Source organism: Macaca fascicularis, chromosome 7, assembly GCF_037993035.2.
Source record: "Macaca fascicularis isolate 582-1 chromosome 7, T2T-MFA8v1.1".
Taxonomy (NCBI): domain Eukaryota; kingdom Metazoa; phylum Chordata; class Mammalia; order Primates; family Cercopithecidae; genus Macaca; species Macaca fascicularis.
Genome location: NC_088381.1, coordinates 12,027,736 through 12,053,136, shown reverse-complemented (window position 1 = coordinate 12,053,136; position 25,401 = coordinate 12,027,736). Strand labels below are relative to the sequence as shown.

At 33.8% G+C, this 25,401-nt stretch overlaps 1 protein-coding gene across 25 annotated transcripts in view; it reads left to right on the top strand.

Annotated features, from left to right (window-relative positions):
• DPH6 (diphthamine biosynthesis 6) overlaps positions 1–25,401 on the top strand; it is a 452,678-nt gene that overhangs the window by 28,983 nt on the left and 398,294 nt on the right. For 4 of the 25 annotated variants that reach the window (XR_012414758.1, XR_012414760.1, XR_012414759.1 and 1 more), the window contains exon 4: positions 2,500–2,597. The exons of the other annotated variants lie outside the window; for them this stretch is intronic. The gene's annotated coding sequence lies outside the window, so the exon portion shown is untranslated. The remainder of the gene's footprint in view (positions 1–2,499; positions 2,598–25,401) is intronic. 25 annotated transcript variants of the gene reach the window in all.

Below are 25,401 nucleotides of genomic sequence, written 5' to 3'. Positions count from 1 at the left end.
ATACAGCTTTTGTTTTCTCCACCAGCTACGAAGAAGACTGGTCTGTAAAATAGATGAAAATGGAGCTTTTCTGGTTGAAATGGAGATGGGGACCTAGAGACCCTCTCTTTCAAAGCAACAGAGTTTAAAAGCCACTTGGTCCTGTACAGTTTATGTACATGTGTGTACATACACTCCTTTTGTTTTGTGTAAGGGCTTTGTCTTACTTTGGTTTGAATTCATAGTGCCTAATTCTGTACCTGGCACATAAAAGATGTTCAATTAATGTGTGGTGAATACAGAATTTTTTGAATACCAGGCCTTCCCTTATTGATTTCAGACACCTCATGCATAAAAATGCAGCTTTATGAAGCCATCTAACAGTAAAGTAATTGTTTCTCTGTGAACCAATTAAAACAAACATACTTCTGGCATAATTCATCAATTTAATTTTTTTAAAGTAAAACATTGTTTTAATTGCAAATAATTATGGGAAATGAATAAGAAATATTTGGAACGTGTCTTCAGTATGATTAAAAGCTGTTATATTCCACAATGATTGGTTTAGATTTAGACCCTTCAGATGACCTGATGATAAAAATAATCTTACACAAAGAACTTTGGAATTGAATGTTCTCAATATTCAGTAAATTGTTGTTTTTCTTGTAAAGTTCTTATTTATGTTTTGTCTTGCTTTGGAGTAATCTTGAATGTAATATTATAATAAACCACCTATTGTTTTTTGTATATCACTTGGGTTAAAACTGAGAATTGTGAAAGTATCTTTTTATCACTCTAAAGAAGTAACCAATGTTTTAAGCTGATAGAATGAAAAAGAACAAATTCTTAGTAACCAAATATGGTAGTTCCTCTGAAAATAATGACCAGTTACTGTAAGAAATATGTTTAAAATTACATTCTGGCTTACAAGACTGGCAAGATGCTGTCCACCAAAGAAAAAAATTGAATAAGGTATTTTTTCTTTGCAATGAGAGTACCAAATTAAGAATCCACTTAATTAAAATAGTGATAAATGTAGATTACATTACCGAAGACAGTGAAATACAGCTGCTCTATCTACTGAGAGCCTGCATAATTTACCAAGACTGTACAAAGAAGCAATGGAGCAGCCACTGCAGACTGTTCCAGGAAGCGTCCTGTTTATTCTACATACATTTCTTTTTTTAATTAAAATGTCAATGATAATTTTATTAGCAGTCCTCCAAAAAAAATGCTTCTTTAAATTTTTCCAAGGTGCTAGAATATGAGATGAGATCATTACTGCTCCTGAATGAAACAGATTAAACCTGAAAAAAATAGCATGCTATTATATTTTATTAATTCAGTTTTCTTTATTATGAGTTGATATGAAGTATGTGATGATGTCTGCATGTTTTTTCATGTGAGTCTTGTATGAAAGAAATGTGTGGCAAAATCCTTGAATAATATACATTTTTAAAAATCTGTTGGAACCACAAGCAAAATTTGGGTAGAGTCAGAAGTAGTACTGCTTACAAATAAAGGTGTAGATACGTATGCTCTGGAATTCTCAAGGTGAGGCAGAACCTCCTAGGAGTATATTAGGAACAGCTCCTTGCTATTTCCTCTTCAGCTCCGTCACTGAGTTGTGATTAGGGTTACTATGTGGCATGTGAGTGAGTGAGACCAAAAAAATGATTGCCTGGAGACCAACAGAGTGGTTGAAAACGTGTTACACTGTATGTTTTTATCCTTTAATGATGACCAATGATATATTCATAATTAAATAGAGTTTAGAAAACCAAAATTGTGTTTACCAAGAAATGTCGATGGGTTTTTTGCCTCTGAGGGATAAGTGGGGACTCTAGGGTTGGACTCAGCTTTTTTCTAGGTTCCACTGCATGTTATGATCTTAGTTTAGTTAACTTCTCTATGCCTTGGCTTTCATATTTGTAAAGTAAGACTAATAGTAGTACCTACATCATAGGGTCATTATGAGCGTTTAATGGGATAATCCATGTAGAATAGATCATACAGGAAGCATCAATAAATATTAACTATTACATACTTATTTGTCACTAGAAAAACACTTTCTCTTTCATTAGGGCCATAGAGCATTGCTGATATTTAACTAACTTAATAAGATAATTGTTATCTGTCATGGTTTATTTGTTGATCTGGTTCTTAGTGAACTTAGCTGTGCTCTTCTGTCTCTTTAGGAGTATTGTGTGGTGGAAATTCTGCTACTCCTTGTTTTGTCTTTAATTGTCTTTCTTTTTAGTACTTAATATATCAGCTCCTTTGGCATTGATGAATATGAGCTTGTGCATTTCAGTATGTCTGCTTTGGGCTTTGCTTTAGCTTGATGCGAGGTAAGAATTAATTGAATATTTTCCAGGGCTTAATTTTTCTAAAGGGTCTTTTGAGTGACCACCTATTAAAAACTTCTTAACTAGGAAAGTTTTGTGGGCACCAAATAGATGTATCACCAAGAATTTGAAAAGTTTGTATGAGAAAACAAGGTCTCACTTTGTTGTCCAGGCTGGAGTGCAGTGCTACAGTCATAATTCTCTGCAGCCTCAAAACGCTGAGCTCAAAGGATCTTCCACCTTCAGCTTCTTGAGTAGCTGGAACTACAGGTGAGTGCCACCACCCCTGGCTAATTTATTTTATTTTTTTTATTTTTGAAAAGATGGGTGTCTTGCTATGTTACCCAGGCTGGTCACGAACCCCTGGCCTCAAGCAGTCCTCCCACCACAGCCTCCCAAAGTTCTGGGATTACAGGTGTGACCCACCATACCCAGTCCCTATGAACTTTTTCAGATGATTTTGTTCTATATGCTTTTTCCTTTGAGTGTCAATAAAATGATGAATGAAAGAGAAGAAAAGAAGTCACATACTATAATACATAACTATTATTTATAATGTTTACATGTGCTGTATAAGTTGTAGAATGTTACGATACATTAGCTTTTTTTTTTTTTTTTTTTTACCTTAGTGTGTTTCAGGCATTTTTCTAAGTGCTAAAGATCTGGCTGATTAAGGCAACAGATGTAGGTGATTAAAGCACAGTGCCTGTCTTAAAGACTTAGCACTGAGTTTTAAGGCAGGAAATTACTGCTATGTATTAGTCATAATTATTTGTGATGAATTCTTTGCTCTTCTAAAAATATTCTGCATTCCCTATATTTTTCTTATTTGTTCATGACTTGGCCTCTGTCCTTCTTTGTCTGGCCAGTGTTACTAAGTTTCTCCAAAGAATGCTGTCTTCTTGAAGGCTCAGTATTGCTCTATCTGGGCCTGTTGGGAACTTACATATAATTCTTCATTTAGCTTATATTTAAATTATTTCAAGATTATTTAATATCTTGAAATAATTTGTCAGTTTATCACTTCAGGGTTAGAGTTTATAGGATTTTTTCAGAGATAAGTTTCTCTCCCCGGTCTTCCCCAATAGAGAGCAGATAATTACACATGAACATAGTTTTTTAGTGCTTCCACCAAAGTAACACTATATGGTATTTGCCACAGTGAAGTCATATGATTCAGAACTAAAATTAAATCAAACTTCCAATTCAATGTATCCTGAGGTCATGGATTAGAAACTGTTTACTTTCCTCCTTTAAATTAATTGCTTTGGAAAGCGAGACATCTCTCCTTATTTAAGGAAGCATCTTATTTATCAGATATTCTTTAGGGCTGTCATTGACTAGGTTCTATCAAAGACTAGGTAACATTCCGTAAAGTTTAATTTTAGGCTAATATCAAGGGACTTGTTTTCAGATGTTCTGGAGCATTTATACTTATGTAGAAATTTTGTCTTTAGCTTTAAATGGCTCCTTTATGCTATTTTGCATAATGCATCTTCTCAAACTGTTACTTGCAAATATTTTAAATACAACAGTGTTATATAATAGGTAAAACTAACTTAGTTTGTGGGGATTCTACATAGTTATAAGATTTTATTTACATAGTTATAAGATGCCAAACTTATATTAATGCTTTCTTCTTTGTGATTGAGAATTACTGAGTCCCTACTGTGTAAGCAAATCACAGCTATTAGCTGAATTCCTGGTTTTATGTAACAAATTTAGTATGACTATAAAGTTTCCAACCCTTTACTCCATGTTGTTATTGACTTAGAATCAATTGATCAGTCAAGCAGTCTGAAATGGAAATGATGATGAAGCATTAGCAACCAAGAAAAAGACTTCTTTGAAAATTTAAGGGAAAAATGTAAGGTATAAATTACTTATTAACATAATAGCTAAAATATTGTTTCGTAAAAAGGTTTTTAGCTTGTCAATCGTATACATATTTGAGTGTTATAATGTTCATTATCTGGACATGTTAAAGATATGTTTAATTATGTTTAGGAAGAGAAAAAAGTAGTCTCTGTACCTGTCAACTTTGTAGAAAACAAAGTTAGGATCTATAAAGTTTGTTTTTTTATGATTTGATAAAGTAACCAGTTTCTTTCCTTATAGTTAACTCAAGATTTGGAATAAGCCTCCCAAGACTAAGTGGTGTTGTAATTTATTTTCTTATTTACTGCAATTATTTGATACTTTTGCATAGTAAAAGTAACATTGGCATTAGATGATATCCTTTTTGGTTTCTAATTACTATAATAGATCTGACTTCTCTACATTATTTTATTTTAATTTTTGATGTTGATCTGTCTTCTACCTCTTAGTTGGAAGAAAGAGCATCTTTCTTCTGGAACTGGGTTTTTAGTACTCCTCTTATAGGTGCACATACTTTCTTTATTCAGTGGAATTGTGTCTTTGTAATCTTGCAGGATACTCACCCATGTTCTTCTCGCCTTGTTTTTATTGTCTAAATTCTCTGTTAATTTTCTTCGATACTTAGAAAAATTATGTTTTAAATTTAAAAAATACACAAAAGTGTAAAAATATGATGATGCTCAAAATTCAGCCATTTCAAGTTAACATTTTGACATATTTTTATGCATGCACATATATTTAACACATACATAGATGCACACACCTGTGTGTGGCATTTCTGTACTTATACATTCCTTTTTTTAAACTTAAAATACCAGAAACATTTTTCTATGCCATTAAAATCTCTTCAGTAAGATAATTTAATGGCTACTTAATATTCTGTCATGTGTCTGTATAATAATTTTTTTAATGATTCCCTAATTTTGTAAATTAGGTAGAACCTAATTTTAACTATAAGTAATAGCACTTTGATGTGATCCATAAATTATGGTCTACATTTTTAAAAAATAATTCCTTGGGATGCATTTTCAGATGCAGAATTAATGGATCAAAGTATATGATTATTTTTAAGGCCATTGAAACATATTGCCTAGTTGATTTCTATAAATGATACACCTGCTTGTGAATTCATTATTTATATTTTAAAATTCAAATTCTTTGTTTAATGTATCTGAAACCTTAACTTGAAATTGTTTTTACAATTCTTGGCATTTGGTGAACTCAAGGTGGGAGTAGCATTCTGCCCATCTTTTGACTACATTTTATTCTTGGAACAAAACCAAAGAGATATGTGTTAGGGCAATTCAGTCATGTAATACAAGGCATAAGGTGACTTTTTCTCTTTTTGTGAGAAGTCAGTTTCCAGGGATTTAAGGGAGCTACAGTAGATCGATGACCAGTGGCCTCGTGTGCTAGATTTTAGTATACTTTATACTAAAAATGTGCTATGTGGATGAACACAGATATAGGTAGAGACATGCATAGATGTTATTTTTTAAACAGTTACAGATGTGATGCTAATTTTAACTTATTTTTTCTACTACGTTCTGTTTTCCAACTAGCCACACTCTTCTGCTCCTGGATATCAACTGACTTATTTTCTATTGGCATCATTGAGTTTGACAGCATTTAAAAATGATTTCTGATTTTCTCTGAGTAAATCAATGGTGGTAGAATATTGGCTTAGTGAAAGTAGTTTAATCATTTTGGGCATATTTTTTATATCAAACGTAAGATTTTAGGTATATTTCACTTTGTACAAATTATTACTGCAGGTTTAAACCACTGCTTTATCCCATTAATATCCCATAGAAAACTTTATGTTCACTAAATATCCCATAGAAAATACTTTATGCTTCCCTTTTTTTATGAACTTTTATTATTAATGTTGACAATTTCTATTATGGCATTAAAAACAAAACAAAACTATAGTGCTACTATTTTAAACCTAGTTACTGGATTAAATATTATAATAGCTCATTTGTGAGGATAAAATAATGTTTATTTTGTGGTAATTAGTACTAAATCATTATTTAGACTTTGCAAAATAATATATCACCATCTTGGAATTGTAATACCTTTCTCTTTTGGTCATTTTAGTTTCTTAGACCTAATTCTCTCTATTTTTGTTCGTACTTTTGATGCAGTTAGGGAATATTTCCTTCTGTGGCACTTTTTTTTTTTTAATGGCAATCTCTTGGTAGTTTCTCGTCGGTGATATGAAAACGCTGCTATTACGCTGACTTGAGTATGGGGATAAGTAGGAGTGTGTGTGAGTGTTGTTTAGAGGGGTATTGCTGCTCTTTTCCAAGCTACATTGTTTTTTCTACTTTTCAGCTATAAACACATACACATATTCACACTATGTACAGTTTTCATGGTTCAATTCTCCCCCTATTCTTTTTCCTCTCATTCACATTCTACTTTTTTCCTCTCCTTTTTCTCTTTCATCTCTCACATGTGTATGCATGTACATACACACATAAATGAATTTTCAGGTGTTAAAAACAAAGATTGCAGACAGAGATCTAGATCCAATTTAAACGCTTAAGTTAAATTTTCTCTTTTTTCCCCTCTTTCATTAGGTTATGGTCATCTGTAATATTTATGTCTTTTTATGAGCACTGGTTGTTCTGTCCCTTCACTGTTTTGTGTCTCTTTGTGAAAAATAAGCTGTGAAACCAGATAAACTCTTAGATTAGAAAGTCTTAAACTTGAATATGCAGACAGATCATTTGGGGATCTTATTAAAAATTCGGGTTCTAATATAGTTGGTCTGGATGGAGCCTGAGATTTTTCTAACAAGTACCCAGGTGATGCTGAGGCTGCTGGTCTGAGGCTGCACTTTGAGTAGTCAGGTTTTAGACTCTGGTTTCCTGCAAAAAAGAGTATCATTTATTTAGAACAGGAACATTTGGGATTCTTCATACATTAGCTCTGAGTCCAGTATCTACAAGGATGGGATGTATATTTTCTTTCAAAATCTAATTTGCCATGTTTCTTCACTTTTCTTTGATTTAGGCAATTTTAAGCCATAAGAGTTTAAAAGATTTGTGAGTTTGAGATCTTCTGTGATGGTCTCACATACAGCTTCCCTAATTTAGTTTGCTACTTTAGTGTATACTAATGATGACATGTGTCAGGGTTTTTGGTGATTTAATTTTATGGTATATTATCTCCAACTGATGGTTGAAAAAATTTTCTGCTGGGAATTTTGGAGTTGAAGGTGAAGAATGGGGAATTGGGAGCAGGGATGGAGCACCTAGGATAAATCTGAGAAACAGGTTACAGAACTGAAATGCTTTTATCCTTTCTCATCCCTATGGTTACCACTAGAAGAATCACGGACAACTGAGTTGAAATGAATTACTTATTGAATGTAGGAAAATTACCTGATACATATGCAGTTGTTCCAGTTCTGCTTTTAAACAAGATGTCTTTAAAATAAAGAGACCCACAATTTCCTGTACAAAAATGGACAGAGCTTCCAGCAATAAAGATGTATGTCAGAACCTGCATAGTGATTGGAAGGTGGGCTGGTTTGAGAAAGGAGATGATGCGACCAAGTTCTGCAGGCTGGCCCATTATTTGTAATACAATAGTCAAATGTGACAATCATCAAAACACCTGTTTTTTGTTTTTGTTTGGTTTTTTTGTAGAGTCAGGATTTCCTTCTGTTACCTAGGCTGGAGTGCAGTGGCACCATCATGGTTCACTGCAGCCTCAGCCTCCTGAGCTCAGATCCTCCCAACACAGCGTCCTGAGTAGCTGGTACTACAGGCACACACAGCCACTCCTAGCTAATTTTTTTTATTTTTTGTAGAGAGAGGGTCATGCTATGTTCCTCAGGCTGGTCTCAAACTTGTGGCCTCAAGCAGTCCTCCTGCCTTGGCATCCCAAAGTGCTGGGACCATAGGGATGAGCCTCCATGCCCAGCTACCTGAATCTTTAAAGCTGATAGTTGTAAAGTTTCTTGGTTTACAACACTGTTAAGGAAAAATGATTAAATTAACTAATGTGGCTGGTTCCTGAGGTAGCAAAAGAAGTCACATACTCCAAAGAAAGATAAGTGAGAAGGCTTTCCCCTTGCTTGTAAGCACTATGCTTGAAAATTAATTGTATTTTAATTTAGGACAAAAAAAATACTCAGCATAGATTTTGTTTTTTCAAACGTTATTTTAAATCTAGGTACAACATTTAAGTTATATTTCCAATCTTATTTGTCTATGTACTTTCAATAAATATAGATTGCCCTTTCTTTAGTCAGCCTACATTTAAAAAGCTTATGTTTTGCCATAATACAGTAGAATTATTTGTGATAATATTACAAGTCTCTAAACTGCATGAACATTATCCTGCTGTTTTATTGTTTTATAATGTAAAAGTAAATGCAAGCATTAAGAAATGTGCAGTGCTGTCAGGCTCCTTCAGGATTTAAGAAAATTGCTCCAACTATTGAAGAACTGAAAATAATCTTTCAGGTCGCAAAGAGCTGTAGTTATAATATTGCCGAGCATTTTGCTTTCTTTTTTCTCTAACCGTAGTGGTGATTTGAGTCAATGCTGAAGAAATTCAGATTTTATTTTATTTCGACAAACTGCTATTGCCTTGTAAGAATTACATATAAAACAGGATGGTTAAAAATAGGAAGAAAATAGAGGACTCATTCTTAACTCTACCTAAGCCTAAATCATAAATCTGTTTCTTGTCGTAGTAAAAATTGTACAGCCCAGCTTTTTTGTCTGACTTGTGAATTTGGTATAATAGGCATAAATACTATGTGTTAATCACAAAACTGTGAAATTATATTGTGTTGCAAGCTCTTCATAAAAATGAAACAAACATACAAACAAAATCTGAAAGCCAAAGCCTTCCCTAAAAGTTCTCACATGGGGTTTTGAATTTTTAACATGAAAGGAAGTAGATACTCCTTATGGTTTTTAGCCTATTGTCCTATATGTTTAAAAATATTTCCATTTAAATGCAGATTTTGATTTTCCATCTGGGACTAGGTAGAAGCCATTCTATTACACTACTAAAAGAATAATCTACTTTAACACAATATTTCTCCCTAAAGGGATGGTCTTTTCTAGTCATAAGGTATTATTTTTCTCAGAATGATATTAACATTCAGGATTTAGCGATTTCATCTTGATTTGAAAGATGTTTTGTTCTGGCAGTAAAAGGGATTAGGAGAATGTCATGTGTATCCTATTGCTAAAAAATAGCCTTACCTTGCTCAAGATTAGGTATTAGTAATTTTTAAAGTGTTTTGGGATAGGCATATGATTTGTATTTTTATGATGTAAAAAACTTTAAGCCCAGTGAAATGGAAATTGCCAGATTCATTAAATATCAGGTTGTACAAATATGGTGTTTCGAATAGATCAAGTAGCATGTTGGAGAATTTCTGAACATGTTGTAACATGTTTTACATTCATTTTCTTTATGCCTCATAAAGAAGCCTTTTGGATATATCAGAAAATCATTAGAGCAATTGGTTACTCCTTTCAGGGGCATAGATGTGTTTATTATGCCTCTGCATCAAAATTTATTAAAACTTTAAGATAAAAAGGGATTACATTAATTAAATGGAATGTCTCAGGCAGAAGAAGGAAGGCTCTGAAGGCCTTTCTGCTATTTGTTGGGCAGAGTCTTGGCGTGCAGAATGTAGCTATCCAAGGCTTAAAGCACATTGGGACCTGGTGTGGGATGCCAGCACCATGCCCCTAGGCACGCTGTCATTCAGCCGGCAGATTAATTAATCAGGGGCTGCACAGTCCTCCTGCCGAGTCTCTTACTTTCAGTCAGCCCATTCTTGAGGCAGAAAATACGAGGGTTTAAAAGCCTGGAACATTCAAAAAAGTTTTTTCTCTTAACAAAATCAGAGTGTATACTGACAATTTTCTAGAAATAGTCTTGCTCACACACATACATATACATGTATATGTATATATAGGTGTGTATATATATGAGTTATATATATATTTGTATGAATATATACGTATATAAATTTTATCTTTGCATGAATGAGCTATTTTAACAGATTAAAGAGTTGAAAACCCAACCAGAGTATGACAGTCTAACCTCCAGAGAGAATTTTTCTGGTGTCAGTGTGCATTCTTTAATATTTCTAATTAATGATTTATTAAATCACACTGGGTAGTGAGCTCTTAATTATGATTTAATAGTAGCAAATTAATTTAGGCAATTCAGAATTGTACTGTATTAACAGATACATGTTTTAATTTAGTTTGTTCTTTTTACTTTGAAATTTTGTCAAAAAAGGTTTATGGGGTAAATTTTAATGTTAATTTTTATTTCACTGTTATTGGAAATATTCACATACTCTGTTAGAATTCAAACCCGCGCTTATAAATATATGAGGTTTCAACAGTCAACTAAAAAAGATACATTTATGTATCTGACTAATCACAACTGTGCTCATTCAGATTTTCATTAAAATTACTGTTTATTTTCAGCAAGGACATTTCTATTCATACATAGAAGTTATTGTGAGAGAAATGAAATTTTTATATTATAGTATTTTGCTTAAAAATACTTTTAACATGTCTTGTGTATTCATCTTTAGAATTAATGCATTAAATTTGTGTGTTTTCTCTTTTCAGCTTAGCTTGTTTTATAATTATATTTAACATCATTAATAGCTTATAGATCAAATATTAGTGTCTGATTATTTTCTAAATATAGATCAAAGTTTATGGTCGTAAGAATTTTGTATGTACTTTAAAATTAAGAAAAACAAGATGACTAAATGCAAAAAAGGTATGTTTTCATTTAAATTATTTTAGCAGTGTAGGATACAAGTTTCTTCCACCCCCAACCTTTTTTTTTCTCTGACGCTGTCATATTTTTTAACACTCTCACTAGAATTTATTTTGTTGTAGTAAATAAAAGACAAGTCATTATTAAACAGATTTTGCTGTTAATTCAATGTATGATTACCCTTTGCCATAGGTACTTTTAAGGGCTTTTATCCAAAATAAAATTCATTAAAAATGCAATTAAAAAATCTATTGTTAATGACTGCTTGAGTGACTGGCTCATAATTGGTTCATTATAATAAAAAAGCAACTGTTTAAAAATCATGACAATGAGCTACAGTACAGAGTGAACACTTCATTGTAAGGCCCTATGTGATTATAGGATCCTGAAGGTGAAGCAGAGAAGCATGTAAATTGGAGACTCCAGCACAACTTTCTCTTTTATACCAGTACAGTGAGTTCAGGTCGTGACCTAGCGTGGGCTGGAGAAGTAGGAGCCCCTCTTATTTACAGTGTCCCATGCTGAAGAGTAAACTCAGGTAATATAGTCCACTTAAATGCTGGCACTCAGACTCTTCTTTGTTTCCCTTCCCCAGAAATCTTTACAGTTGACTTAAATTACAAAGTTGTAATCAGGAAATCTTTAGTTCTGTTGGGGCAAAACTAACAAAGACAATATTGTCATACAAGCCTTCATTATTACCTGCCCTCTTGTTAATGCAGGAAAGCATGTAAATAGCTCTTTTTCAAGCTCCAGAGTATTTTTAAAAAACATTCCTAGAGATTTGCTTTTGTTCAGCTATTTGGTGATTTAATATTTGTGATTTTTTTAAATTAATTAGTTTTAATTCATTTTATTTTTAGGCCATGGTTCCTAAATAAGATAAAGATATAAACATGATGATGCAGGAAGAAAAGTAAACTTTACATGATAAGTTTTTCCCTTAACAAATCAAAGTTTCATTTCTCTTTTTGTGTCTTAGACTTGCCAGTGATTTGACATACTGTGTGTGAACTTTGCAGTGTCAAACTTTGCAATGTCAGATGTCAGCTGTTCTCTTTAGAGTATAAAATTTTAAAATACTGACAAGTGTAAATAAAAATGGTCATTAAATCTCTCTGCTTAGAGTTCCACCTATAAGGCAAAAATCTTGAGTTTCAACAGTAGTTTAAAGGGCTTCTTTAATGAGCCCTATATTTCCAAAATGCTTTTCCTGTTTGAGGCTAGAAAAACAGTACAAGTTTTAAAGACTGATGACTCCTGCTTTTGTTTAGTCTACAACAGCAATATTAATGTTGCTTTTGTGTTCTGGTGACTGACTTAGGTGTAATTTTTCATTGCATGTATTAAAAGTTGAATTATTTTCAACTCTGAACTTTAGACCAGCCCATGTGCGAACTTAGTGTATAAGCAAGGCGATAACTTGAGGATCAGAATCACTCAAGGCCACTCACATTATTAAATGCAACCAGAGAATGTTGATATTAGGAGTTTAATATAAATTAGAAAAAAAACTTTCAATGAGACATTTAGCAGTTTTTAAAGAAATAAGACAAATTTAATGGACCTTATTGTAGCTTAAATAACCAAATTGCTGGGGTATTTCATCATTACCGTCTTCTGTGCTGCTTTGCATTCCTCTCATCACCTTATTTTGTAAAGTGTGTATTTTTTTTTTCTCAATAGAATTAAGAGGAAGTGTCTGCAAAGGAAACAACCATTTAAAGCACAGTAGAAATCACACTGCTTTCTGGTTGCATTTTTCTTTACAGATCTAGTTAATCCAGTTTATCTTTACACTTACGAGCAAAACTGAGCAATGCACTTCCCATACTTGAGGCTGAGACAGCTTCAATCCACCTCATACTTACACACTGTTGAACATGCAAGCTGATGCCTTTGTGATTTGGAAATGGAATTTGATAAACCATTTGGTAAATGGCTATGTCATATCAGTGCCAAATATTTTATACATGTAGGAATTAATGTAGCTGGGGAAACTATTCAGATGAACACTTCACTATTTGTTTCATGTGGATACCTGGTAATATTTATAATTTGATGGCTATTCATGCTTAAGTCTTGTGGCTTGGTTACAGGCCTAATATTTCTGACCCTTTTTTACTTTGATATGTTTTATTATTTCCTCAAAGATTGCTTGTGTAGGATAGAGTTCCTTGTTCACTGGCACTTCAAGAAAAAGGGTCTATACTTGTACTAATATTTAAACAGAAATATCTTTGTATATTGCTAAGTGTTGTGGCATTTCATAGGCAAACAGTGATTAATTAAGATTATGATGTCTCCTGTGATGCATTAATTTATCTTTCCATTTCCAGGGCATATTGATTTTGAATATTAAAGAAAAGCTGCATCCATTCATTCATCAAATGTGTTCTGAGTGACTGCCCTGTTCTGGGTAGGGGATATAACTATCAATAAAAGAATAACCCAGATATATTAGAGCTCATAGTCTAGATTATGAGTAACAGTACAATCTTATATTGTTATGTAGAGGTTTTTTTTTTTTAAAAAAAAAAACAAATATTGTGAAAATATAGAAGAGAAATAGATCAGTTTTACCTGGGGATGGAGCAGGATGGGCAGTTGTAGAAACAGATGAATGAATGAATGGGCAGTTGTAGAAACTCCTGATTCATCAGGAGTGAGAAGATGACTTTCCAAACTGAGAGAACGTTCTGTATGGAATATATTGATGGGACAAAACATGGCACATACCTCTCAATTTGGTGTGACTAGATGATACATATAAGTAATGGCATGAGGTAGGAGTGAGAAGGTAATTGGGGGCAGATTGTGAAGAGCCTTGTGTGCCTTGTTGAGGAGTTTGGAGACCCCATTCCATAAGTAATGGGGAGTTTTTGAAGGTTTGTAAGTAAAGAAGCAAAATGGATAGATTTGTATTTTGTAGTACTGTATAGGAGGTACAGGGGAGGAGAGATAGGGACTAGGTCTTTTGAGATCTTGAGATTAAGTTATCTCAAAATAGAAGATAGTGACACTAAAAAGGGATAAATCAAAACTGGATAAATTGATGGTAGAGATCATCAGCATATAATTAATAATCAAAGTCATGTGAAAAGTAAGCTTTCCTGTGGATTAAGTATTTCATAGTGGAAAATAACTTGCGTTCTGGTACCTGGTTCCCCAGCTGCTACTTACTAGCTTTGTAACTTTGGACAAGTTACTTTACCACTCTGTGCCTTTGTTTCCTCTTCTATAAAATGAAGATAAAAATAGCCTGCCTCGTGGAATAGCTGTGAGGATTGAATGAGTCAATTTAGTGTTCTTGTCATATAGCGTTTCAAGATGAGAGACATTTAGTTATAAATTAAGAACTAGAAAAAGTTATTGAAGATACAGGTTAGAAAAGGAACAATCGATTGAACAAGATCCAGGAAGATTTGCAAGTGATGGGATGAAGAGCACAGTGGGCCAGCTCTGGATAGAAGAATATGGGTATGTTTAAAAATGAGAAATGAAATGATAAAGGACTGTTCATCTTACAGCTGCTATTTTTCTCTGTGGTCTTTTGCCTCATGTGTTTGGAGGTGAGGGAAGTAATGAAGTACTTTTAGGAGAATCTTAAATATTTGGACTGATCTTTTAAGAGAAAGGAAAAGGGGAGTGAGGATTGTCAAACTCCCCAGAGTCCAGGTGTGGTTAGAAATCAGAAGTGTGAAAAGGGGATGGTCTTTAAAATTTAACTTCAGTTAAATTGAAATGTAAAGTAATGATATTTGGTAGGTGAGATCACTTTTTAGAAAGCAGATTGCTTGTTTACTTATAACAAAGGTATGTAACAATATGTTTTATTATGGAATATATAAATAAAGCATTCTAGAAATCGTAGCAGGCAACAGTTGCTAAATTAAATTTCTGTCAGAACTAACCTTCCTTATTTCAGAGGGGAGGATAAAAAATTAATATGAATTTAAATACAGCTGTTCAAGGACTATATTTTCTGGACACTGATGCAGTCACTTTATGATGGTCACTTAAATATATCATTGAGGCCAGGCATACTGGTGTGTGTGTATGTGTGTATATATATGTGTCTGTGTGTGTGTATATATATGTATATACACACATATGCACACATATAATTTTTATATTATGTATAAATATATATAATCAGTGATGAAAAAATATCATGCTAGAAAACAATACATAGAATCCAGTAGTCCTCCCAGTCTAGTATTAATAATTGTGCTGAGTAGAAATAAGCATCTAGATTCCTACTTAAATGAATTGAAAACAAAGTGAGATCTTAATAAATAAGTTAAATAAATGTGTAACATATTGTTGCAATTTTTCTTTATTGCACGTAAGTTGCTTCAAGAATTATTCCAGTTAGCTTTTTGTTAGATTTTTCAAATATTCCTTTTTAAATGTTTTTCTATATGTAATTTAAAAAGCAATTTTCTGTTGTAATAATTAAGAATAATCTTTAAAATGCTACCACTTGATTCATGTTAATATATATTACAAAGGATTAATAAGTGCTCCATTGTTAACTACTTACTATTCTTTAATTGATGAGAAGTAGAATGCTTACAGTTTAGATTCATTGATACAAAACAAACCGAACTCTGAATGGGAGATTATTTGACAGTGGGGCAACAGTGGTTGGCAGTAGTAATATAGTGATTCTTGTGGTATTTTGTTTTGTTTTGTTTCACTTTGCGTAAGTACCCAGAGTCTCATTTAATTTTCTTTCTCTTTTTTCTTTTTTTAGCCGTTGTAAAAATTTTAATACTTATAAAAGGAGAATAGCATTGTGAATCCTCATGTAGCCATCTCCCAACTTCAAACGTTTTCAACTCAGAGTACTTCATTTACAATGTACAAATTCCTGTGACGTCTTGGTGCCGATGTAATAATGGCCACATCTTAATTATAAATATAGAGAAGTCCAGAGTAGCATTTGAAATTAAGGATCAACTTGTATAAACAGATGTTGAAGAAATAAGTTTTATTTTTCCCCATATTCTGAGCATTTTTAAGCCATTGATTTTATTGTTTTCCAGTTAGAAAAATTAAAGCATCATAATTCTGGGTCATTTATCACAGAGATTTGTCAAGTTGCTAACATCTGCTACCTAGATGATAAAAATTGAACTTCCCTTGGGAATTGGGAATGGTATGTGCTAAACTTAAATTGGGTGAGTTAAGATCAGGGTTGAGAACAGCTCTGATCCATTAAGCAGTCCTTTTTATCCTGCTTAGAAAAACTGTGGGAACCATTTTAAAATATAGCCACACTTAAAAGTACATGAACAAAATGAAAATCAGAATGACCTTCTACATTTTCTCTAGAAAGGTAGTAATTATTAAATATCATATTTTAAGTTTCTGAAATTATTTAATGAACAAAAATATGACCAGATTTTTGTTTTATGATTAAGTTTTTAGTAACATATTTGCCCTACTTATAAAAAAAACAAAGAAACAGGTAACTGTACTGACTTTCCAATACTCAAACTCAGTAGCTCCTAACATGTTTCTCTAAGTCTTTGTATAACAGAGACCAAGCCTTTATTTTTTACCAGGAAGTTGAAGAAAAGTTGTAATATGCAATGAGTTTTTCTGTGGTTTTCATCTTTTATGTGAAACATAATGAAGATTCCTAGAAAAAGTTACACTTGTCAGAAATTGACCCCATGTCAGCAGTCTGGGGAACTAATTTAATGTCTGACTAAGCTAAACTAATCTAACAAGAAGACTGCTCTGGTATTCATGAGCATCACTTTGCTAAAGAGGAAAGAAACAAGATATTAATAAGAGAGATTATTTTTAATAGAAAGTGTTATAAATGTGAAAGTAAGCCTCTAATGTTTTTCTGTATCTTCTTATTACTGATTGTCATTATGATATTAGTGGAAATATATTGTGAAAAGGGAAAGGGCAATGAGATGGGAAAAAGGGAAGAAATAAATGAACAATCTTCTGAAATGAGAAATTCATAAAATGTATAATCAAACAGTTCCATTCTGTTTAATGTTAAAAATTAATTATTGGCCGGGCGCAGTGGCTCATGCCTGTAGTCCCAGCACTTTGGGAGGCTGAGGCGGGTAGATCATCTGGGGTCAGGAGTTCAAGACCAGCCTAGCCAACATGGTGAAACCCCATCTTTACTAAAAATACAAAAATTAGCTGGGCATGGTCGCTGATGCCTGTAATCCCAGCTACTCAGGAGGGAGAACCCGGGAGGCAGAGGTTACAGTGAGCTGAGATCATGCCACTGCACTCCAGCCTGGGTGACAGAGTGAGACTCTGTCTCAAACAACAACAGCAACAACAAAAAACCAGATTAATTATCACAAAAAGAGAGCACATACTAAAATCTGCTGGCTTGTAGTTTATTTCTAATAGAACCAAAATTATGGAAGATACCACATGAGTGGGCCTGTTGTCTTGCCCATATTTGGGTAGCCCTGTTATTTGTTAAATGAATAAATAAATGCCAATGAACAAAAAAGTAGTTTAGCTTTCATGTGAACAAGTATGTGGTAAAGTAACCCATACTGCTTATAGAAAAATAGATTGAATTATTATTTAAATCACAAAAAAGGATTCTTGAGTCAATGTATGTTTGTTTTTAAAAATAACCCTAGTGCTCTCATTCTCCTTGATCACCAGGCAGATGCAGTTCTGAGAAAAGGTAGTGAATGTCAAATTAAATTGGCTTGGATCATATTGAGCTCCTTGTTAGTCTGCTGAAAACATTTGCAAGGCGAGAGTATAATCATCAACAACACATTCATTGACTGTATCAGCATGATTCCGCTTGTGAAAAGTATAAGGTTCAAGGCTTACAACAGGAAGCTTCTGATCAAAGGAGAGGCCATCACTATTTCCCTGAAGTGAGATCCTATCAATATTATATGGAGTGATTATGATACTGGTTATATTGTGGCATGGACTGATATATTTATTATCTTGGAAAAACGGAGGGCTCACTCAAAGGTCTGGACCAAAATATTCCTCACTCATGATAGGAGTAAACTTAGAAAAATATGACACCACCTTTAAGATGATAAACTGCACCTCTTACCTCATCAACTTCTTAACCTTTTTGCACTGTGGAAAACCACATCAATACAGTCTGTGTCGACACCTCAAAGACTGATTGGTTTCTTTAGCAAACTGGTTGTTACGGGCATGGTGCTGCCAGGAACCTCATTCTTGCTTCTATTGGCCTGGCTGCGCTATTAGCAAGTTACTTCCTGAGTTAAATGGGAAGTTTGCCAGCATGATACCTCTACCTATTCCCAACTGGCAGACCTGCCAAACACAGTGGCCAGAAAGCAATAAAGTAAGTATCTGATAGATCCATGTATCTTATTTCTCTTTGCTGCTGGAACTAGTGTTTCCCGTAATACTTAAGTTTATTTATTGATATGCTAATGATTTTGTTTATAAGAAGCATGCTGTTGACATTAGGGGCTTGGACCCTCTATAGCAATAGCTAGGGAACCATCTTTTTTAATTCCTCCCTCATTATCTTCCTCCTTTCCCCAAAACACAGTAGAAAAATTCCTATTTCATGCCTATTTCCCCAGATTTCCATAGGGGTGGGATGGGGAATGGAGGTATTTCTGTATTCTGTGTGATTAATAAAATTTGTACTTGGCCCTAATTTGGTAGACTGGGACAGAGGAGGTACAAATACCAGCCCAATAACGCTTTTGTAACCAAAAAGATTAATTAAGTCTCATAATCATCAGAAAAAGAACTTGCGGGGAAAGAAGGAAGGAAGCATCCTTCCTTTCTGAAGCTCCAAAAGTCCTGACCTTAGAGTAATGTATTTGGTTCTAGGCATAACTTCTCAAGTGAAACTTTGTCAAGAGCAAAGGGAATTGAAAAGAAATATGAGTAGTAGGGACAGATTTATTCAATATCTGGTATTCCAGACCTGTCAAGAGACAAATTTAGAAAAATTGAAAAGTATAGACTGGCTTTCTCAAGGAGTAACAACTACTGGAACTCACTATAGGAGGTTGCAGTATGGTGGGAATGGCTAATTATCCCATTAAAAGGAATCTTGTGGAGTCTTCAAGTACATTCTAAAGCCTATATATTAACATATAAGATACTTTTTTTTTTTTTTTTTTTTAATAGATGGGGGCCTTGCTGTATTGCTCAGGCTGTTCTCAAAGTCCTGGCATCAAGTAATTCTCCTACCTCAGCCTCCCAGTAGCTGGGATTACAAACTTGAGCCCCTGCACCCGGTTTAAGATACAGAATTATATATACACTTTGACAACATCTACGTAAAAACAACTATATAAATAGAGACTAAAAGGAAATACTTATAACTTGGGCTGCATTATTTGGATTGGTAAAATGTAATTAGACCTGGCATCGTGAAGAAGTTACAACATATAAGATCGTGACTGTTGTTTAGAATTATATTTGAATCGGTAAGGATCATATGTCTATTCCCATTCCCATCAACAAGGAAACATGTACACTTCCCACTGGTGGCCATTTCTTAACTTTTACTTCCTGGGAGGTGTGGGAGGTGTGTGGGATGGGGTGAGGGGAAGAAATAGAAGAATCCTGGATATCCTTAACATTATGCTTTGATAACCACATGATGATCTGTGCAAAAATCTGGTTTTTTTATGGTGATAAAGGAAAAAGAGAATTCTTTATTTTTCTGTCCCAAGAAGTGATTTAATTTTTAAAACTGAGAGTAAGGAGGAAACAGTGAAGGAGAGATAGGGGAGTGAGAACTAGCACCAGTATAAGCTGATGACTTGTTAAAAACAAGAGACCTGGAATATTACACTGTTGTTGTTTTTAAGGATTTTATCATTCTAGATCTGTTTCACGGCAAGCCTTTCTGAGGGCTGACACTCAGGGACATGGTGAGAAACATTTGAGATAGTATTAAGGTTGTGGGTTTTTAAATTTCAGGACTGAGGGAAGTCTCTATACTCAATGGAGAGAAGGTGCTAACTATTAAAATACGAACTTGCATAGTGTGTGCTAATAATCTGCTTAACCTGTTGAAAGTAAAGAGGATGGCTTGCAGATTAACTAATACTACATAATCTTCCTTCTAGTATTGAAAACAGAAGAGTGTAGCTCAGTAACAGTCAACAAAAACAGACTATTTTAACAGATGGAATCTTCTGGTTTGTTATCATCAATTCATGTATTTGGTGTTTCTAAACTTTTGTACTTACGTTATTTTTATACTATTGGGTAATGTTAGTAGAATATTGTCTTTTAAGTATCTGTTACTTTTAGGAGATAGTTTTGGAATGACACTGGATAATAACTAAACAAATTTGAATTAGATTAGTTTTGTGTCTTGGTTTTATTACTTTTAACTATGATTTTGGACCATCCTCTTTTCTCTCCATTTTCCTGAAAGTTGTTTGAAATTTTTATTGATTCACCGAGTTAGTGATCTTTTTCTTTTCCTTTTCTTCCCCAATAATACAGAGACTGATTAAAAGAGGGTATATTTTTACTTGTCGTGAATCAAGCATGTTATAGAACTCTGCTTTCTCAACTTCTGACTATGAATATGGCTATTTTAAAAAACTTACGGGTAACCCTTTTAAGGCAAGGAAACTCGTATGAAAAAGGAACACAGTTTAGAGAATAGAGTCAATTCTAACTCTGCTATATAACTTTATATCTTGGTGTTAAAGCTGGTTTCCATAATGGGTAACTAGTTGGAAATTTATTCTTGAGCAATATGACAAATAAAAATTTCACTTTAAAACTAAGTTCACTAATATCCATTTCTCAGTTTCATTTTAGTTTTATTTTCTTATATTTCCCCTTATTAATTTATTTAACAAATATTTGTTGACTACTTACTGTTTGACAGGCCCAGTGACCATTTCTAAGAATGTAATGGGGAGCAAAAAGAGATGCACTGTTTGTGAGCATCTGCTTGGAGTGTAGTAATTAGTCTATGTTAATTTTGAATTAATTATATAATTAGCTATTAGTATGTACAGACATTAATCAAATAAACTATCTAAAACATAAAATTGCAGCTATGAAATATGCTGTAAAGGAAAAGTACAGGAGGTCGTGACAATGAATTTAAACTGATTAAAGATTAGGAAAGACTTTCTTGAAGACAGGCTTCAGTGTACGAGGTTTCTCCAAACAGCCACCATCTGAATAAGTTCCAGAAAGTTTCAGATGAGAGATAGTCATAAGCAAAGACCTCTGGCAGGTAGGAGAGCAGCTTGGTGGGTAGTGTTAGGCTGAGAGAAAGCCAGTGTTGCTGCAGTGCCCAGAGTAAAAGTTGAGAGTGATTATGTGAACGGCTGGAGAAGTAGGAAGTAAGTCCTTCTGGTGTTATGTACTGTTATGCCTTACGGTTTTAATTTGCATTTCTCTGATGAGATTGAAAATTTTTTTCATATGTTTACTGACCATTTTGCTATTTTTTCCTGAGTCCTCCCTGGCCAAGTCTGTTGCTTATTTTTCTATTTGGTTCTCTTTCTGTCTCTCATATTCATTTGTAGAGGATGTATGTTTACATATATATATGGAGCTTTGCTCTTGTTGCTTAGGCTGGAGTGCAATAGCCCAATTTTGGCTCACTGCAACCTCCGCCTCCTGGATTCTAGTGATTCTCCTGCCTTAACCTCCCAAGTAGCTGGGATTACAGGTGTCCGCCTCCTTGCATGGCTAATTTTTTGTATTTTTAGTAGAAACAGGTTTCACCATGTTGGTCAACTGGCCTCAAACTCCTGACCTCAGGTAATTCACCTGCCTCAGCCTCCCGAAGTGCTGGGATTATAGGTGTGAGCCACTGTGCCTGGCCAGATTTTTATATTTTTAATACAAGTCCTTTGTCAGATACATGATTGCAAATATCTTTTATTTTGGTTAGAAAAATAAATTCAAGTTACCAATTTTTTCTAAGTAATTAGATAAGGCATTTTATGCCTTGTTTAAGGAATCTTTGTATCACAAAGTCATGAAGATATTCTCCTGTACTATCTTTTAGAAGCTATTGTTTACTTACACACTTGATATATACTTGAAATTGATTTGTGTATGGTGTGAGCTAAGGGTAAGGATTCATTTTTTTCCCCCCCAGGGATATCCATTTGTCTCAGTACCGTATATTGAAAAGATTCCACTATACCATGTTCTCATCTTTGTCATAAATCAAGTGACTATGTATGTGTGGATCATTTCTGAACTCTTTATTCTCTTCCATAAGTTAATGTGTTTCTTCTTGTGCCATTAGAAAACTTTTTGAATTAGTGCAGCTTTATAATAAATCTTGCTGTCTGCTAATGTAATTTCTCCAGTTTAATTCCTTTTTAAGAGTGCCATAACTATTAGGATCAAGTTGCCAGTTTCTACAAAAATAATATGCTGGGATTTTGAGGGGGATTATACTGAATCTATAGATTCATTTGAGAATTGACAGCATCAGAATATTGAGTCTTCTGTGAATCTAGTACATTCCTCCATTTATTTGGGCCTTCTTTATTTCCTTTCTATAATATTTTGGCATTTCCTGTGTAGAAGTCATGCACATGTTTCTTTAAAATTATGTCTGAGTGTTTTCTGATGCTAGTGCCGGTATGTATTAGTTTGCTAGGGCTAGCATAACAAAGTACCACAAGCTGAGTGGCTCAGATAACAAATTTATTTCCTCACACTTCTGGAGGGTCCAAGATCAAGGTTTCTGTAGGATTGGTTTCATTCTGAGGCCTCTCTTGTTAACTTGTAGATAACCCTCTTCTCCCTAAGTCTTTAAACAGTGTTCCTTTGTATCTGTGAACATGTCTGTATTATAATCTCCTCTTCATAATCATAAGGATACCAGACATATTGGATAAGAGCCCACACATATGACTTAATTTTACATAAATACCACTTTAAAGGTCTTATCTCCAAATACAGTCACCATCTGAGGTACTGGAGTTTAGAACTTCAACATATGGATTTTGAGGGGGCACAGTAGAACCCATAATACTATCAAATTATATTGCTCACATATAGGAATACAATTTTAATTCTGAATCTTGACCTTGTATACAGTGGCCTTGCTACTTCACTTATTATTTTTAGAAGTGTATCTACTCGCCAGGTGCGGTGGCTCACACCTGTAATCCCAGCACTTTAGAAGGCCCAGGCAGGTGGATCACGAGGTCAGGAGATCGAGACCATCCTGGCTAACACGGTGAAACCCCGTCTCTACTAAAAATACAAAAAATTAGCTGAGCGTGGTGGCGGACGCCTGTAGTCCCAGCTACTCGGGAGGCTGAGGCAGGAGAATGGTGTGAACCCGGGAGGCAGAACTTGCAGTGAGCCAAGATTGCGCCATTGCACTCCAACCTGGGCAACAGAGCAAGACTCTGTCTCAAAAAAAAAAACAAAGTTTATCTATTAATTGTTTTGGATTTTCTACACACAAGATCACATCATCAGTGAATAATGACATTCTTTTTTCCTGATTTTGGGGTGAAAGCCTCTAATATTTTACCAATAAGTATGATACTTGCTGTAGGCTTTTTATAAACCCTTTTTCCAAATTCCAAATTTCCAAAAACAAATTTATTGTTCATTTGTTAAGCAAGGTTTTTTTTTTTTTTAAATCATGAATAGACTTTGAAATTCATACTCAGTTTAAATGTTAACCGTGGAGAAAAGTTGATAGGATGTATTGATTGATACTTTTGATATCGTAAATAGTGGAAAATAAAACTTTTGTTCATAGGAAAACAAAGTTTTGTGATGTTTCTTAGTTTCTATGAAATTTGAAAGGAATGATTTAGAGAAAACTGGTGAAATTACTTTGAAGGGTGAATTTCATTGAGAATGTAAAAAATTCAGCCACCTAATAGCCTAAGGATCCAGGTGTTTATAATCATCAGCACTTCTGTAATTTTAATGTAATTTTTTTTCTTTAATTTTTGCCAAGTAGGCAGATTATTGTTATCCAATTTGTTTTCAGTTAATAATAGAAAACTCCTTTGGATACTTTGCTTCAATATTTTGAAGTTTGATACTTGAAAACAGTGAGTATGCACAAAAAGTTAAACTGTGGATTATACAAAGTGTTATTTGGAGCTATTCAGAATTATTAAAAAGTATGTCTCAGATGATAGATGGTTAGGACTAGTCATGTGGTGGTATTAATGGCAGTAATATTAAATAGTAATAATAACTAAAGATAATTTTTAAGCAATTAAAATATTCTAGGTGCTATTCTAAGTGATTTACATGTGTTAACACAGTCCTTAAAATAATTCTCATAATACTATTTTATCCCCCTCTTACAGATAAGGAGACTAAGTAAGATTCAGAAAGATAACTAGGAAGATAAAGGCCACACAGCTAATAAATGGTGGACTCATGATTTGAATCCGGGCAGTTGGTTCCAGAGTCTCCTCTGGAAGGCTATATATTGTATTACACAGGGATATAAGTCTTTAATTTTAAAATAGAATCTTAAATGAAGAACAGTACGTTTTAATCCCAGACTAAAAAAATACAGCAGGAGCAACAAAAAATTAGTTTTCCACAATATGACTGTTATTTGGCCCTGTTCATATGCTAGGTGCACAGTTGCTCTCCCCGCTGTCATTCCTAAACCATTATTCTAACCCCCATCCCAATAATCCTCTTCCTACACCAAACCTCTTCACATGCTCTTGATAGCAACACATTGTTTGGAAGTGAAATTAGATATAATGAAGAATCATGGCCCTCAGTTTCCATATTAATAAACAGAGTTGAATTATTTAATCTCTAAAATTATAGAATGATTGAACCTAATCTTCAAGATTCTTAATGCCTGAAATGACCATTCCGGTATCTCTGAATGTCCCATTCTACTTCCTCATCTTTCTCCTGTTAAACCTCTTTTTCTTCAAGTATTGTGTATTTGAGATAAAAGCTTTCACTGCTCGTTTTAAATATAATTATTTTTGTTATAGTTGTTTCATTACTAAGATTTTAACTACTGCTTTCTACTCTTTTGCATTACAAGCATATGTAAAGGTATCTCACTAGCTCAGTAGTTAGCCTAGGGAATCTAACCATCAATTATAATAGATTTGTGAAGTATAATTCTTTTGTGGGTGGACATTTGCTTACACACTTCATACAATACACTCATTTAATATTTGTGGCAGTTTAACTTAGTTATTTAGAAACAATAAATGATCCAATTAGCTTTTTTTGTGACTATAAATTCAATTTCTGACCAAGTAGAACAATCTCAAATGTGCTTTATTTTGATTGCAAATGAGAGAATGTTGGTGGATCAGCATGAATGTACTACCCCTGGACAAATAGTTAAAAGGTAGTGGCCTTTTTATGGTAGGAAATGGCACTATCTTTTTAAGATGTAAAAGATAGCAATAAAAATCAAATTAAAGTA